Source organism: Polyodon spathula, chromosome 23 (genome assembly GCF_017654505.1).
Source record: "Polyodon spathula isolate WHYD16114869_AA chromosome 23, ASM1765450v1, whole genome shotgun sequence".
Classification (NCBI taxonomy): Eukaryota; Metazoa; Chordata; class Actinopteri; order Acipenseriformes; family Polyodontidae; genus Polyodon; species Polyodon spathula.
In genome coordinates this window covers 18074276-18091169 of record NC_054556.1, presented here as the reverse complement: position 1 = coordinate 18091169, position 16894 = coordinate 18074276, and positions in this window count along the sequence as shown.

Below are 16894 nucleotides of genomic sequence, written 5' to 3'. Positions count from 1 at the left end.
AAAAAGGGATGTTACTGTGAATTGTTAATTATTTTGTTTGTTTTTTCAAAATGTTTTCAATAAAGGACCCTTAAAAGTCTCTCTCTCTCTCTCTCTCTCTCTCTCTCTCTCTCTCTCTCTCTCTCTCTCTCTCTCTCTCACCACAGATCCACTGCCATTAATTCATCTTAGAAGGGTGGAGCTGCAAGAAATCCGTGTTAAGAGGAAACTGAGGACAATTGTCTCAGATGGCTGCAGTGTGGTAATAACAGGTTATATTTGGAGGTACATACCCAGATCATTTGTAATGTCTTGTGTGCAGAGCTGTAACAAGGCAGTTTAGTGCTCGCAATCCACGCATTATCAGTACCCAAAATGTAGGTGTTTTAATTTATAATATAGCCTCTATGCTGAACATAACGACTTTAGACTGGCTAAAGCTAATGCATCTGAGTATTGGTTTTATGTTTTGTTCACATCTAGAGTTTGCAGCAGATGCCATGGAGTGTTCTCAAGCAGAGAGACTGTGACGTCGCAGTAAAAGTGATTTATGTCTGACAAGGTAAAATTACAGGTTATGATGACGACAGGTACGACGATGCATATCTTTTATTTAATAAAACTGTGGGGTCCTAGCAGATGAGTTTAGCTACCATTGTACAGTCTATTGTATTTGGAAGGCTAACACAAATAAAGGACCAGCCAAAATTATCTTGTACAGGACTTCTGGTAAATTTGAGCTGAATGCCTTTGTTAATGGTGTAACAAATATAAATTGAGACAGACTTACGATAATTCTGGAATCAATCTGCCTGGGCCGTTTTTTTTTTCTTCTCTCAGAATTCATGCCCCCTTTTAAGAAAATGCGTGTGAAATCCCATTACTTTTTTTTGGGTAACCCCAGAATTAATAAAGCTGTGTCATACGAGAGATCAGGCATGGCAGATATTTAGGATAACAGGGGATCAGTCTGATAAAATAATATGTAGGCAACTGAGAAATAAGTACAGCCTTAATAGGAAAAGCAAAAGCTGAATATTTCTTAAATTACATAGATACAAAAATCAGCCTACCTTCTGGCAGGGTATTAATAAATTATTTAATAGAGGGGAAAAGGGTTTTTTATCTTGCACTTAAACCTGCAAGGAAACATGGTTAGTGACCCAGTGCAAATCTCTAATGCTTTTAACCACTACTTTACAAATCTAAGTGAATACACAAATACATTAAAAACTCTTGATTATAAAACCCTTGAATCTTCCCTCAATTTAAACAGTTAAATGAGGGTGAAGTGTATAAACTCTTAATGCAAACTGATGTTTCCAAAAAGGCAGGTGCGGGTGGGATAGAACCCAGATTCCTTAAAGCTGCTGCCTGCCTCTTGAAATGACCACTCACTATATTAATTAATATGTCTCTTGTGTCTGGCGAAATGCCTCACCAGTTAAAACAAGCTATTGTATCTCCCATCTTTAAAAGTGGGGATGTCACAGCCCCTGGTAGTTATAGACCTATATCTGTCTTACCAGTATGATCAAAGACTATTGAGAAAATTGTACAAACTCAATTGACTAGTTATCTAACAACAAATAATTTATTTAATGATTTATCAATCCAGATTCCGAAAAGCTCACAATTCACCACAACTGCATTACTAAAATTAACAAATGATATATATCTGGCAATCGGGGCAAAGAAACTCACTGGTGCCATTTTCATTGATTTCTCTAAAGCTTTTGATCTAGTTGATCATTCAATACTTGTTAATACGTTAAGCAGTCTTGAAGTTACAGGTTCTACATTATAGTGGTTTAAATCATGTTTATCAGAACGTTCTCAAGCTGTTGTCTTAATAAAAATTAAAAAAAAATAAATCTGGCTTCATGCCTATGTCCCTAGGTGCCCCTCAGGGATCAATTCTTGGACAGCTTATTTTTTTATTTTTATTAATGAAATACCTAACATTTGCAAGAAAAGCTCTGAACATAAGTATGCGGGTGATACTGTGGTTTACTGTAGTTCTGATAATATCCATGACTTGACTAAGATACTACAGAGTGATTTTCTGGAACTTCAGAAACGGTTTGATGAAAATGGTCTGATCTTAAATGATAAAATGACAAATATCATGCTATTTTGTTCAGAGAAAATTATACAAAATACCAGTTCAAATTGTACTATTGTTACTTGTAACACTACACCATTGGAGAGAGTTGACACTTTTTAAATATATAGGTGTTTATATTGACACCTCTTACATTTGAAAAACATGTTAAAGATGTATGCAGTAAAATTGGTAGGAAGCTCAGAGTATTGTATTATCAGCGAAATAGTTAAAATTTTACAGCACGATTTAAATTAGCTCAACAGCTTTTATTCCCTATTCTAGACTACAACAATGTGATCCATAGGAATGCTAGTAAGGAGTCACTGAAGAGGATCAATACAGTGTATAATAGGATCTGTAGATTTGTTCTTCGGTGCACTCCCCTAGAACGGGATTGTACCTTGTACTATAAGTGTATTATCACTTGCTAATAGAAGGAGCTATCATTGGAGCCAGATTCTTTTTAAAGGGGCATATAACACATGCCCTGTTTACTTAAACAGTTTGTTTCAAGAGTTCACGTGTAAGTATAGTTTGCGCAATGTCTGTGACACAATATTTTATAACAACTACTGTAAATAGTGATGCAGGAAGAAAATCCTTTGCTGCTGTCTGAACTGTTTACCTGCTGCACTTAGATCAGAGACCTCATGCTGTCATTTAAAAAAAAAATGGATGTTTTGGGATTTAAAGTCTTGTGTATGTAAGGCATAATTTTAATGTTTACTCTGTGTTGTACTGTCATGTGTGTTTATTTATTTTTTTTCTCTTAAACTGTAACCTGGTGCTGTTCACATCAGGATGTCGTTGTAAACAAGTTAAGTGTAGCTCATATAGCTTTCCTGAATAAACAATTACAAATAAACAAATAAATAAATAAATAAATAATAAATTGGACAAGGATACTTCTGTTTCACTGACAGCATGTTTTTTTTTTTTTTTACGTAACAATCAAAACAAATGTTTTTGTAGGTCAATATTTTCACATAATATTTGTAGTTATATTACTGTTATAAATAAAAATTGAAACAACAATTTTGTGTCTATGCTTCTCTCTGTTCCCTTATAGCAGGGGTCTCCAACCCTGGTCCTGGAAGGCCGGTGTCCCTCTTGGTTTTTGTTCCAACTGTACCCTAAATTTCTTCATTGGACCAATGAAGGGCTTCATTGTATACTAAAGCACCGTATTCTATCCTGTTTACTTCTAGCTTTACTGTAAACAAGGTGGGTTTGTGTTCTCCCAATCTCTCTCTACCACGTCTACCCGTGTTTAGCTATAAGTCCAGCCACACTTCACAGAATAAACCAGTGGCTCCTAAACCCAAAAAGACAGTTGCCAAAAAAAGTCATATTTGCGACCATTTTAGTCGCAGTCTAGAGCCCTGCCTTTCTGCTAAGAGAAAAAAATCCAGGCCTAAAGCAATCCAATGGGATTTTTAAAAAGAAAATTCCATTGGGATTCCCATGGTGAATTGGGACCCATGAAAATCCCCTGAGATTCCCAAGGGAATTTATCAAGGTGTTCCCATTTGATTCCCATGTGATTTTAAAGGGGTAATCGCTTGAGATTGCCATGGGATAAAAACAATAGATTAATGCACTCCTCTTACGTAGCACTCATAAAAATATATTTTTTTAAATGTTCTGTTTACAGTAACGTAAACAGTGCAAGTACAGTGTGTCCAATTAAAAGTTTGTATGTCTTAAGGTTTTATTGCACTCAACTGCAAATTAAACATCAAATAATATTTAAAAAATGGAATAATCCATGTTAAAAAAAAAAATATATATATATATATATATATATATATATATATATATATATATATATATATATATATATATATATATATATATTGTTGTTGTTTCTAGAATTTGATTACAAAGCTATTCTGCTGCAATGAGTCACCACATCCTTTAATTTATATGACATAGTCATTCTGATGGCTGTCTTCTCCACATTCGGAAAATGTTGCTGTGCTTTGGCTGAAAGACAAAAAATGGCAAATTAATAAAATGAGCGGAGTTGGAGTAGTTATCAGTTCCCTTTATACTATATTACAGCATCGTACTCTACATGTGCTAGCAATGAAGCTGTAGTTATCACGCATTCATTTATTTTTTTTTTTAATCATTTATCAATGAATGGAGGCACTTTCGGGAATAATCCAGGAACTCAGGCAACAGGGGGAAACATGGGGAGCACATTTTAGAAACTGGAACACATATCTGGGGAAACGACACAGGTAAGTATGCAGGGAATACGGAAGCTCACAGGGCAACATTTTTCCTTTTATAACCTCTGATGAAGACTACTGAAATGTTTGGTTGTTTTTCAGCTTCTCATATTTTGTGTTTGGGAACCAAATAAAATGTAAACATCAGTTATGTGTAATGAATGGGAAAGTGCAATGTTTATTTTGCTCTACCCCACAATTAGGAATCAAAGAAAAAATAAACATGAAAACTAACTATTAAGCCCGCCCAAATGTTAGTATTCAGACTTTGTTTATTTATCGTTCCAAATCAATCAACCTGAAAAAAACAACCCATTCTGCATACCTGTATTTACTTCTGATATTACTCACTGTCTCCTGCTTGGTGGAAGATAGCAAATAAAAGTTTTTTTTATTTTATTTTATTTTTTAAACTCAATAGAAAATAGTGTTAATCAGCAGTTATAGCAACTACTCTATGGTTTTATTTACAAGTTGTAAAACAAATGGATGCAGACTGACAGCACTTTGAATAAACTTTATGAACACAACAAACAACATGATTACCAATAACACATTTTAAAAAAAAGTGGCCTAACAGTAAATACTGCTATCTGGCTGCACAAATGTCACTTCTCGTTACGATAATGCCCTCGACATTACCAAGGAATTAAGCCTGCTCCTTCAGGCTCAACTGCTTAATTAGAACAACGACAAAGAAAAGCTTAATTATGACCTAATTTCACTAACTGTTGGTCTGTGTACATAAGCTACAATGGTGGATGTTCACTTGTGCAAACATAAGATGGTTGTACATCAAATAAGATTGTTGTATATGCCATGTGCATTATTGGGGAAAAAAGTTTAGAATTAATTTAGATTAATTCATGTTTAATATTAATGGTAAATGATGCAGTGAACTTGCCTCATTTTCCTGATTGGGCCTGGCATGAACAATTTGAGGGGGACTTTTTTCCATGTAATTTCAGTGGAAGTGCCTAGTGGCTTATTTTTAAAACACAAGTTCTCTTTTTCAACTGTGTCAAGCTTTATTGCCATTGTAGAAAGTGCCATACAAACAAACAAAAATTGAGAAGATTTATCATATTTAACATTTTATAACTTCATGGGCTGTATTCATAAAATGTAAATTAACACCAATTACTTCTTCATGAGAAAACAACTCAAAGAAGCTGGAAATAGTCAGATTGTGTTTCAAGATGTTACTTTAACAGATAATTAATTAAATTAAAAAGCAATACCCAAGTCTGAGAGGACAGAAGAATGGAATGGTTAACCTTGTCAAGGGTGGCTGAAATATCAAGTGTTAGGACAGATGGAGAAAGGCAGCACTATTAATAACTATCAATAGCATTTTACTGAATTTATACAGACTTTTCTGTAGCTCTGTCAAAAACATCTGTCTTCTGCTTTCAGTTTCCAAATAGTTATTCCTTGCTTTCAATTTGAAAATCGAATTTTCCATGGATGCTACTTTAGTGTTAATATTCGTATTTAATGCAGTCTTTTTTTTTTTTTTGCTTTATTTTTATAACAAAATATTAAATTATCCATAAAACATATGATGTTTTACTACAGGTTATAATGTTAAGATTATTAATTGTATTTGTGTTACTCTTGCTAATTATTATTATTGTAGTCATTTGTCCAAGGCAACTTACAAGGTTTATTGAGCATTAAACTCTACTAGAAAAATAACTTAAACATCCCTATAACAAATTCAGCCACAGACAGTGAACAATGAAAAGTACAGAGCAAATAAATACAAGAGGACATAGGAAAACTATGTAAGCAGATTTAATAGTACAGAAATATGATAGGGAATGAAGAAATGGAGTCAAGATTAAAACAATGGAAATCAAGATTATAAAAAGAAGGAATCAAAATAAATGCAGGAGTTAACAAGCCAATTAGAATAAAAGACAATACAGTAGTTAATAAAAACTGTAATGTTTTAATTCTCTGACATAGTAATCAGCATTTTACACTTGCTGGTTTATCCTCCAAACTGCTGATGCTGCAACTGGAGTCCTGGCAAAGAAGGGCTTATACCTCACTAAATTCTTGTGTAATTTCTGAGAAAACTAAACACAAACATTTAATGAAAAATGTGTTTATGCATACACACAAACATGTATGCAGCCAGGACCCAGGAACTATCCCAGCAGCCTTTGCAGGATGGTTATTTCATTGTTGCTAGTTTTTAATAAGTGTTTATTTCATAAATGAGTTGTTGATACACTGAAAGGGAGGTTCATGTGTCTCTGATGTCTACCCCAACACAATTATTTTTCTTTTTTGTCTTTTTCCTCTTCCTCTAGCAGGTAAATCCAAAGCCGTAACTAGGGGTGGACGAGAGGGGCAGCCACCCAGGGCACAAAGCTGTGGGGGCGGAAAAATGACTTACCAGTAAATCCATTGACACCCGAGTAATAGCAAAGATATTCTATGAAGTATGACACAGGCCCAGTTTTTGGGATGGAACTTCATAACAGTCTTGCATTTTGATTGGTCCATATTCTGTCACTGGAATATGTCGTCACACGAGTGGGAAAGCTTGCAGGCATTTTTAACATTTCAATCAGAGAAAGAGCGAGAGATCTTCTTTCCACAACCTTTCAATTAAATTATAACATGGTATTTTGCTGTACTAATATAACAAACTATGGGTTATTACTTTATATGAATTATCATGTTATGCACGAATGTAAGAATTGTTTTTCTGTAGTGGTGTACTTTTTTCTTTCAAATAGCATATATCTATAATCGTTTGCTCGATGTATTTTAATAGCAAATATATATCTTCCACACTGTTACAGTTTTGTTACAGGATACATTAGTTTATCTCTAATCACAGTTTTACATATAGACTGCCCCTGTTTCCATTTACGTCCCAAATTCTGGGCCGCTTTGCTTTTTAGATAATGTCCCAAGTTCTCGACCGATTTGGTTTGTAGATAATGTCCCAAATTCCAGGCTGCTCTGATAACATCCCAATTTCTAGGCCACTCTTGTTTTTAGATATCACCCCAAATTCTGGGCAGCTTTGCATTTTTTAAGTCAGCACAGTTTTTTATATATTCTGCTCAGCTCACAGCCGAGTTTCTACGTCATGCATGCAAAGTTTACCATAAACTGGATGGTGAATTCATTTAAGAGTAACCCTTAGTACACGAATCAAAGGTAATGTATGTTTTTAACCTCCTCAGAAAACATTTTTTATGAAGAAACAGAAATAAAATGTATTTCTTATTACAATAAAGAAACTACATTGCCATGTGTGACAGGGTCTTCCTTGGGTCACGTGTGTGGGTAGCCGCTGTTCAAGCATACAGAGAGACAGAGGTGGTGTTGAAATCCGGCACAGGCGCGCAGGATTTATAACAAAAACAGAAAACGAAAGTAAAATAAAGGTGGTCATGTGATGTTACCAGCGATGGTAACGCACAGAGGACTAATACAGCAAACTGTACAAAAAGTGCAAAATAAAACACAATACCCCAAACTATAACTCAAAAGGTGCCTTGAAAACGGCAGACCTTGCAGCAGCCCCGAGGTGAACAAACAGGACCTCTTTATACCCAATGCCGTGCTGGAACACACCTACCTGCTGATTATCCACAGCTGGCAATCACACACAGTAGGCAGGCTATCCCAGGAGCATCAGGTAATTCCTTAAATTAATTACAACAATTTACACACTTATTTACAATATTTACACACAAAACCCACTCTTCATGAGCAGGGCTCCTGCCCTGCTACACCCTGAAATAGATACATGACAATTAATTAAAGCAGTCGTTTTCCTTTATTAAAGGCTAATATTAAAACACATTTTGGAAATGGAACATGGTATTTCAAAAAAGGACATCTCATTTGGTTATGTAATGTCCACCAATATAAAATCGTGCGTAGAGGTTTATCATACCCTCTGGGTTTAAGAGACCAGTGCCATTCAACAACTTCAAATAAATCTTATTGTATTGTATTAGTCAACATATTCCAAATTTGCACTACAAAGTGATATTTTCAAGAATAGGGTATCACTGCTTCTGTTGCATAAACACACTACAAAATGTGCATGTTTCAGGTCTTTTTTTGTATGTATTTTGCCATAGGTCGGGGTGGCCTCCTGTTGTACCCCATAAGTCCACAAATCCTGGGCCAATAAACTCAATAGTACTCTCTTTAGATGCACAACAGTCTTAGCTGTTGGATTCACACAACCCCCAGCTACCATTTGGCAGGCCTAAATATAACATGTTTACGTTCCACCAAATCCGCCATTTTTGAATGGGATTTCCCATAGGAAATTCCGATTAGGGGAGGGTCCCCCTGTCGTACCCCATAAGTCCACAAATCCTGAGCCAATGAACTGATGGGAGAACGCTCTTTAGATGCACAACAGTCTTAGCTAAAGAAAATGTGTTCCTCCAAGTTCGTACGACCCACGACCGCCATTTGCCGAGTCTTACCCCGATGGTGTTTTTATAATGGGATTTGCCATAGGGAGGGGGTGGTCTCTTTTCATACCCATATTTCCACGACCCCTGGGTCAACTTAAGAACTCGGAGGGCACTATTTGCTTGCACAAGAGTCTTAGCTAAAGAAAGACATCGGCCACATATTCGTACGACACCCTTCCGCCAGATGGCGAACGTTACCCCGAAACATTTATGTTCATAAAATGTGACTGTTTTTGAATGGGATTTACCACAGGGAATCGGGGGAGGGGGTGGCTGCTGTCATACCCCATATCTCCACAACCCCTGGGCAAGGAAATCAGCAGCACTGTTTTCATGTGCACACGACTCTTAGCTAAAGAAAATCACCAGCCACAGGTTTGTACGACACCCCGCCGCAAAATGGCAGGCGTAGCCCCAAAGGTGTTTTATAATGGGATTTCCCATAGACATTTTTCAGGGTGCTATATCTTGGGTTTCGGGGGTTCCCGAGACTTGGTATCGGGGTCCACCTCAGGGCCCCTGTCGATCCCTCCAAGCGACATGTCCCTAGCTGGAAAGGACCACAATTTAGACTTTTTTTGCCAACCTGGGGCCATATTCACAAAGCTGACTTAAGTCTAAGACTGGTCATAAGTGGTGCATTTGGACTTGAGTCTTATTCAGGAATGAGTCTTAACGGAATTTTGGTCTTAAGTAAGGTCTTAACTTTAAGACTACCCTGGAGGAGGCTTAAGTCCAGATCTGCCATTGAAACAACTTTATTTTTTTTCCCATGGCTCGACAGGTGATAGTATATGATTTATTTGATGATCTTCCAGATGAGAATTGCCCTAAGCAATTCTACACTAAGACTAAATTGAGAAGTCGATACCATTTTACCGTCAATTGAAACCCTAACAAATATTTTACATACCGATCTATCTCCATCAACTAAAAGAAGCAATGCAATTCCTGCTTTGCTGCAGGTGATTTTTATTTATTTTTTATTTTTTGGGGGATTACAGTATTGAATATGTTATTGCAATGTAGATCATACCATTAGCATTATAACTATAATTAGGGCTGTAAATCTATGTTTCATTTATATCAAGCAGCACCAAAACAGCACGGCTTGAGAGGAATGAAGACTTCATTAGCAGACGTAGAAGCATACAAAGTAATACCAGCTCTGTTGTAGTTTTGTGTTTGTTATCTATACCATTTTATTTGTATTTTTTTATTTATTTATATGTTTAGCAAAAATGTATTTCAAGCTTTCCACAGCTATAAAACAAATCTACAACCCTTTTGTTGGTACCCTTTCTCGTGTGCCCTTCTACTGTTTCTTCCCATTTTCCCCTCTGCCTGTTTACTCCATTACTAGAAACTATATCCTGTTCAGAGTTGCCAGATCTCTGCGAGAAGAAAAGCCAACTGGATTTGAAAAAGAAGCCCAAAAGAAACCCAACGACCCCTGTGCGTCATTTCTGGTCACATGAACATTAAATTGTCTATATCACGTATTCAACTTGTGTAATGCTTAAAAAAAATACTGGGCTCCGTGTGGAGTGCAGGACGAGCCCTATAGCCTAGAGATCTCAAGTTCGAATCCACAATATGTCACAGCTGACCATGACTGGGGGTTCCTAGGGGGCTGCACACAATTGGCCGAGCGCCGCACGGGTAGGGAGGGCTTAGGTCGGCAGGGGAATCCAGGGTTCACCACGCACTAGCGACCCCTGTGGTCAATAGGGCGCCTGTGGTTCTACAGTGGAGCCGTCAGATCTGTGTTGTCCTCCAGCACTATAGGTCTGGTGGCCTCGCTGTGGATCCGCAGTGTGAAAAATGACGGATTGGCAGGAGCACGTTTCAGAGGACGCGTGCTCCAGCCTCCGTTCCCCGAGTCGGCAGAGGGGTTGCGAGCAGTGAGCCGAGGATACAGATAATAATTGGGCAAACAAAATTGGGGAGAAAAACCGGGGTAAAAAATTGGCGAAGACTAAATAATAATAATAATAATAATAATAATAATAATAATAATAATAATAATAATAATAATAATAATAATTACTGGGAAATATGTGACAACCTTCATAAAAACATTGGTATACTGAAAGCAAAATAGTAGAGCATAATAGCAGTAATAGTAAAACCATAATATTTTGACCCGGGCATACTTGCAGTATACTACTTTTTTAATAAGGGAGATAAATAAGAAAAAAAGGAAAAGGTGCAGCATATTTCAATTATAGGTTACATTCTAGTCTACCTAGAAAATATATAATTGCTTAATATTGTGTATCAACGACACAAGGTAATGATGCAACGTACACAGTGCAATTGTCAATTTTATATAATAATTTAAAATATGATATATAGTTCTGTATTCTGTTATATTTTAGTGATGCCTTTTCACTTGAGACACTGGATTATGCAGGTCTACAGTACCTTGCACTGAACATGAAGCTCTTCATGCAACTCGGCATCGGTGCACGAACCTTACTGAACAAAATACTTCAAAAGGCTTCACTTTTCATTTCAATAATTTCCAAGTGTCAATTCGGAGAATAATGGAACTGTCTTTCTTTTAAAGTGTGCTGTAAAAACATAGGACAAGCAAGCGTTCTAAGTTAGTCTTATACTTCACAACACTAAGTGAGTCCACCTTGTCAAGAATTTTCGCACATACTCTTTATTTATATACAGTGCCTATAGAATGTCTACACCCCATTTCAAAATGTTCACCTTTTGTTGCCTTATAGCCTGAAATTAAAGGGAATTAAAATAGTTTTTTGTTCATTTATCTATACATCCTACCCCACAACTTCCAAGTTAAAAAAATATTCTAGAAATTTGTAGAAAATTAATTTAAAATAAAAACTGAAATAGCTTGGTTGGATAAATGTCCACCCTCCTTGTAATAGCAATCCTAAATTAGCTCAGGTGTAACCAATCACCTTCATAATCACACACCAAGTTAACTGGCCTCCACCGGTGTTAAATTGTAGTGATTCACATGATTTCAGGATAAATTCAGCAGTTCCTGTAGGTTCCCTCTGCTGGGTAGTGCTTTTGAAAGACTCAACCAAGAGCACCAAGGACCTTTCAAAAGAACTCCGGGATAAAGTTGTTGAAAGGCACAGATCAGGGGATGGGTATAAAATAAATATCAAAGGCCATGAATATCCCTTGGAGCATGGTCAAGACAATTATTAAGAAGTGCAAGGTGTATGGCACCACCAAGACCCTGCCTAGATCAAACCATTCCTCCAAACTGTATGACCGAGCAAGAAGGAGACTGATTAAAGAGTCTACCAAGAGGCAAATGGCAACTTTGCAAGAGCTACATACTTTTATGGCCAAGACTGGTCAAAGTGTGCATGTGACAACAATATCCCAAGCACTCCACAAATATGACCTGAATTTTACTCAAGAAAGCCCACCTTGAATCCTGTCTGAAGTATGTGAAAAAACATAGACATGTGGCAAAAAGTTTTGTGCTCTGACGAAACGAAATTTTGCCTAAATGCAAAATGTTATGTTTGGTGAAAACCCAACACAGCGCATCACCCAAAGAACACCATCCCTACTGTGAAGCAGGGTGGTGGCACCATCATGTTATGGGAATGTTTCTCATTGGCAGGGACTGGGACACTTGTCAGGATAGAAGGGAAAATGAATGGAGCAAAGTACAGAAAAGTCCTTGAGGAAAACTTGCTGCACTGCAAAAAAGCTGTGAAACTGGGAAGGAAGTTCACCTGTCAGTATGACAACAACCCAAAGCACACAGCCAAAACTACACTGGAGTGGCTAAGGAACAAACAGATAAATGTCCTTGAGTGGCCCAGTCAGAGCCCCAACCTAAATCCAATCGAAAATTTGTGGCCTTACTTGAAGATTGCTGTCAATCAATGCTCCCCATGGAACTTGACAGAGCTTGAACAGTTTTGTAAAGAACAATGGTCAAATTTAGGTGTGCAAAGTTGGTAGAGACCTATCCCAACAGATTTACAGCTGTAATTGCTGCCAAAGGTGCTTCCACCAAGAATTAACTCAGGGAGGTGGAGACTTATCCAATTATGATCTTTCGGTTTTGTATTTTTAATATATAATCATTTTCTCCATGAAAACTTTTTTTCCCCTTAACAGTGTGAAGTATAGTGTGTAGATAATAATATTATGTTACCTTTTCAGTGTCTTGTCAATGGGTCAGTTTAACTTCATATACAAATGTGTGTTAACAAAGTGTAGAAGAGACTGTAAAGGTTTATCACAAGCCTTTGAAAAAGCATACAGTGGTCACCAGTTATTTCCATAAAAATTTTAAGCTATAATGAAACATGTTAAATATAATAACCTTATATTAAGTAGTGTCTTGTTCCATTCGAAACATGTTAAAGGAGAGAATCTGAAATACAGTAACAAAACAATGAAAGGTGAGCAAATGTACCATCCCAACTTTTAACAAGCAAAAAGAAAATAACAGGGTGGGGTGAAAATATGACTGCCTGCCCCGGGTGCTAAACTGCCAAGTTACAGCTCTGGGTGACTTGTGGGAATTTTTTTTTTTTTTTCATTTGCTTTTTTGGTCTGCGTGTAGCAATTCTCTTGCTCCAAAAAGTGGGTGTAAGTTTCACCCACCTGTCCCTTTAAATAGGGTCAGTAGCCTGGCCAGGTTAAAACTCAATTTCCCATAGTTCCTTGCCATGACCCTCTGTTCTTCCTCTCCCCCCATTGGCTCATTCAGTTGTCCACTCTTCCGATCTCAGAGCTCCTTGGAAGCCAGCACTGGTATTAAAGCTGGCTGGCTAGGCCAGGAGAAGACTCCTTTTTCTCGTTAGGAATCCATTTTACAAATAACAGCATATTACTTAATTACAGTGTAACTTTAACTTTATTTTAGCTAAATCCTGGTGCATCCATTTTCTCTTTTCATAATCTTGTACTTTGTCTAAACCTTTCTTTTTTGTTTACACTGTTACTTTTTTAAGTTTATTTGCTGTTCAAGGTCTGTTTAGAGTTTGTTTTTTGTTAGTGTGTTCAGTCTCCATTTTGTTCCTGATCCTCTTGATATTTTCCAAACGGCTGTTCACCCCTCAACCCGGTACTACTCAACAGACCCACCATTTTCAAAGATCGTTATTTTTTCATCAACCTTCATCTACCATCATCAGTTCGGGACTTCATTATTTGTTGGTGAGATTATTTCTTTTCTGTTTGCTGGTTTTTTCTACTTTACTTTGATACTTTGGATCCTGTAATTTTGGTTTTGTTCTTTTGTTACTTTGGATTTCATGTGCATTGCTTCACTGGACTTGTTAGGCCTAAATTTCATTTATCATCCATTGCCATCAAGACTGTCTTTGTAATTGTTTTCCCTGTATAAGTATTCATTCACCTTCATCTCTTTTGCCTGTCGGTGTGTTGGTTTTGTGTTGGTGTGGTGTTTGTGTGTGGGGGGGGGGGGGGGCCCACCGGACACCGCATTCATTTCGCTTTAGTGTTAGTTTGTTTGGATGTTTGTTTAATTCACTTGACTTTCTTACTCACCTGTACCATCCACTTAACTAACTGTTATCTGCAATAAGTTGTTGTCATTATATTTCATTTATTACATTATAGTTCACAAAAATAAACCGTTTGTTTATGAAATTGACAACTCTGATGTCCCTGCTTTTGCTGTCTGTCACTCTTGCTGGCTTAGTTAGTTATAGATATTGGGCCGGTAGTATCTCCTTAAGGAGGACAGTACAACTGCTTCTCAGATGTGCAGAGTGATCGTTACGTGCGCATAAAATATACATAACATGATATTGCCGTTATCTTGATACATAATTTGTAAGAGAACAAGCTATACAGTTGTATGTATTACACTATGTAACACATTTTTTGTTCCTGGGTAGTAAGTGTTATTTCCTAATTGCTTATGCCTCAAAAGTATAGAAAATGGCTATTATTCCCCACAAACTTTGTTTTTGTGATCAGGACAGTGATATTTTGAAATTTACCTATTTTCAATGAAAAAACGGGCGAATTTGTGTCTTTTCGTTCACATAAAGTCAGAAAAAAACAACGTATGAATCCAAATTAACATGTATTTATACTAAAGTAATACAAAAATGACTACAAAAGATTTAGAAGTGAGTAGTTTTTCGAGATTTACGATTATACTGTAAATCACTTTCGCGAATCGGCCCCCAAATGTAGTCTCCCATCATGTTCTCGTTATACTGTCCTTGGTAGCGGCGTTCAAAGTCCAGTATATCCTGGTGGAAGCGTTCGCCTTGCTCCTCCGAGTGCGCTCCTATGTTCTCCTTGAATTTATCAAGATGAGCATCAAGGATATGGACTTTGAGGGACATCCTACAGCCCATTGTGCCGTAGTTCTTCACCAGAGTCTCAACCAGCTCCACATAGTTTTTGGCCTTGTGATTGCACAGGAAGCCACGAACCACTGCGACAAAGCTATTTTAAGCCGCTTTCTCCTTACTAGTGAGCTTCTTGGGGAATTCATTGCACTCCAGGATCTTCTTTATCTGTGGTCCAACAAAGACACCGGCTTTGACCTTTGCCTCAGACAGCTTAGGGAAGAAGTCTTGAAGGTACCTGAAGGCTGCCAACTCCTTATCTAGAGCTCTGACAAATTGTTTCATAAGGCCCAATTTGATGTGCAGTGGTGGCATCAGCACCTTCCGGGGTTCCACCAGTGGCTCCCACTTGACGTTGTTCCTCCCCACAGAGAACTTGGTCTGCTGTGGCCAGTCCCACCTGTGGTGGCGTCTTGGTGTCCCTGCTGTCCCAAAAGCAAAGATAGCAGGGAAACTTGGTAAAACTGCCTTGGAGACCCATCAGGAATGCCACCATTGCAGCCTCTTGATGCCATCTCAGAAAAATGCAGATATGTATCCACTTAGGCAGCTGGAACTAAACTGAACTGGTGGGCTTAAGGCCCCTTTATTTATACAACTATTTATATTACTGGAAAGTTCTAGAAAGTTCTAGAAGTTACTCCAAGTTTTCTCAGCACTGAATCTATCTGGAATGTTCTAGAAAATAGGTACATTTCAAAATATCACTGTCCTGGTCACAAAAGCAAAGTTTGTGGGGAATAATAGCCATTTCTATACTTTTGAGGCATAAGCAATTAGGAAATAACACTTACTACCCAGGAACCAAAAAAAAAAAAAAAAAAAAATTGTTACACGGTGTTATCAGTGGTATGTTGTATACAAATTATAATAAAGATAAACACTGAGTAAGTTACTTGTTACAAAGTCAGTTAGTTAGCATTGCCATTGTTAGGTTATGTAAGCAAGCTAGAGTGTTTTCATTCTTCGAAGCAAAATGCAGGGGGGGAAAAAAGTTTATGAAGTTGACCAATCAATGGAGATAAGCGGGCTATAGAACAATGAAGCATTCTACTGTCCTCAGGTACGTAGCAAAAAGCATTTTGGAAAGTAACGAAAAACATTAATTTCATACAGATATTACAAAAAAAACAGCCCGAAAAAAAACCATTTACATAAAACTCAAAAATAGCTAAACATAAGCACTGAAAAATACAATTAATAAAACTTGAAAAACAGAAGCCCTAATTATAGATAAACAAAATAGTGTCCTTACCTTTAAATGTGAAATAGTCGTCTTCTGTCAACCTAACTTTAAATGTAGCTATACCTATCTAGCTTTGATATCTAAAAAATCTAGCAAGCTATAGAAAGTCTAAACCCCCTTTTTAAATTATAGTGAGTCACATGATTTCAGGATAAATTCAGCAGTTCCTGTAGGTTCCCTCGGCTGGCTAGTGCATTTCAAAGCAAAGACTCAACCATGAGCACCAAGGCGCGTTCAAAAGAACTCTGGGACAAAGTTGTTGAAAGGCACAGTCAAGATGATTATTAAGAAGTTGAAGGTGTGTGACACCACCAAGACCCTGCCCAGATCAGGCCATCCCTCCAAACTGGATGACCAAGCAAAAAGGAGACTGATCAGAGAGGCTACCAAGAGGCCAATAGCAACTTTGCAAGAGCTACAGGCTTTTATAGCCAAGACTGTTCAAAGAGTGCATGTGACAACAATATCCCAAGCAATCCACAAATCTGGCCTATATGGTAGGGTGGTAAGAA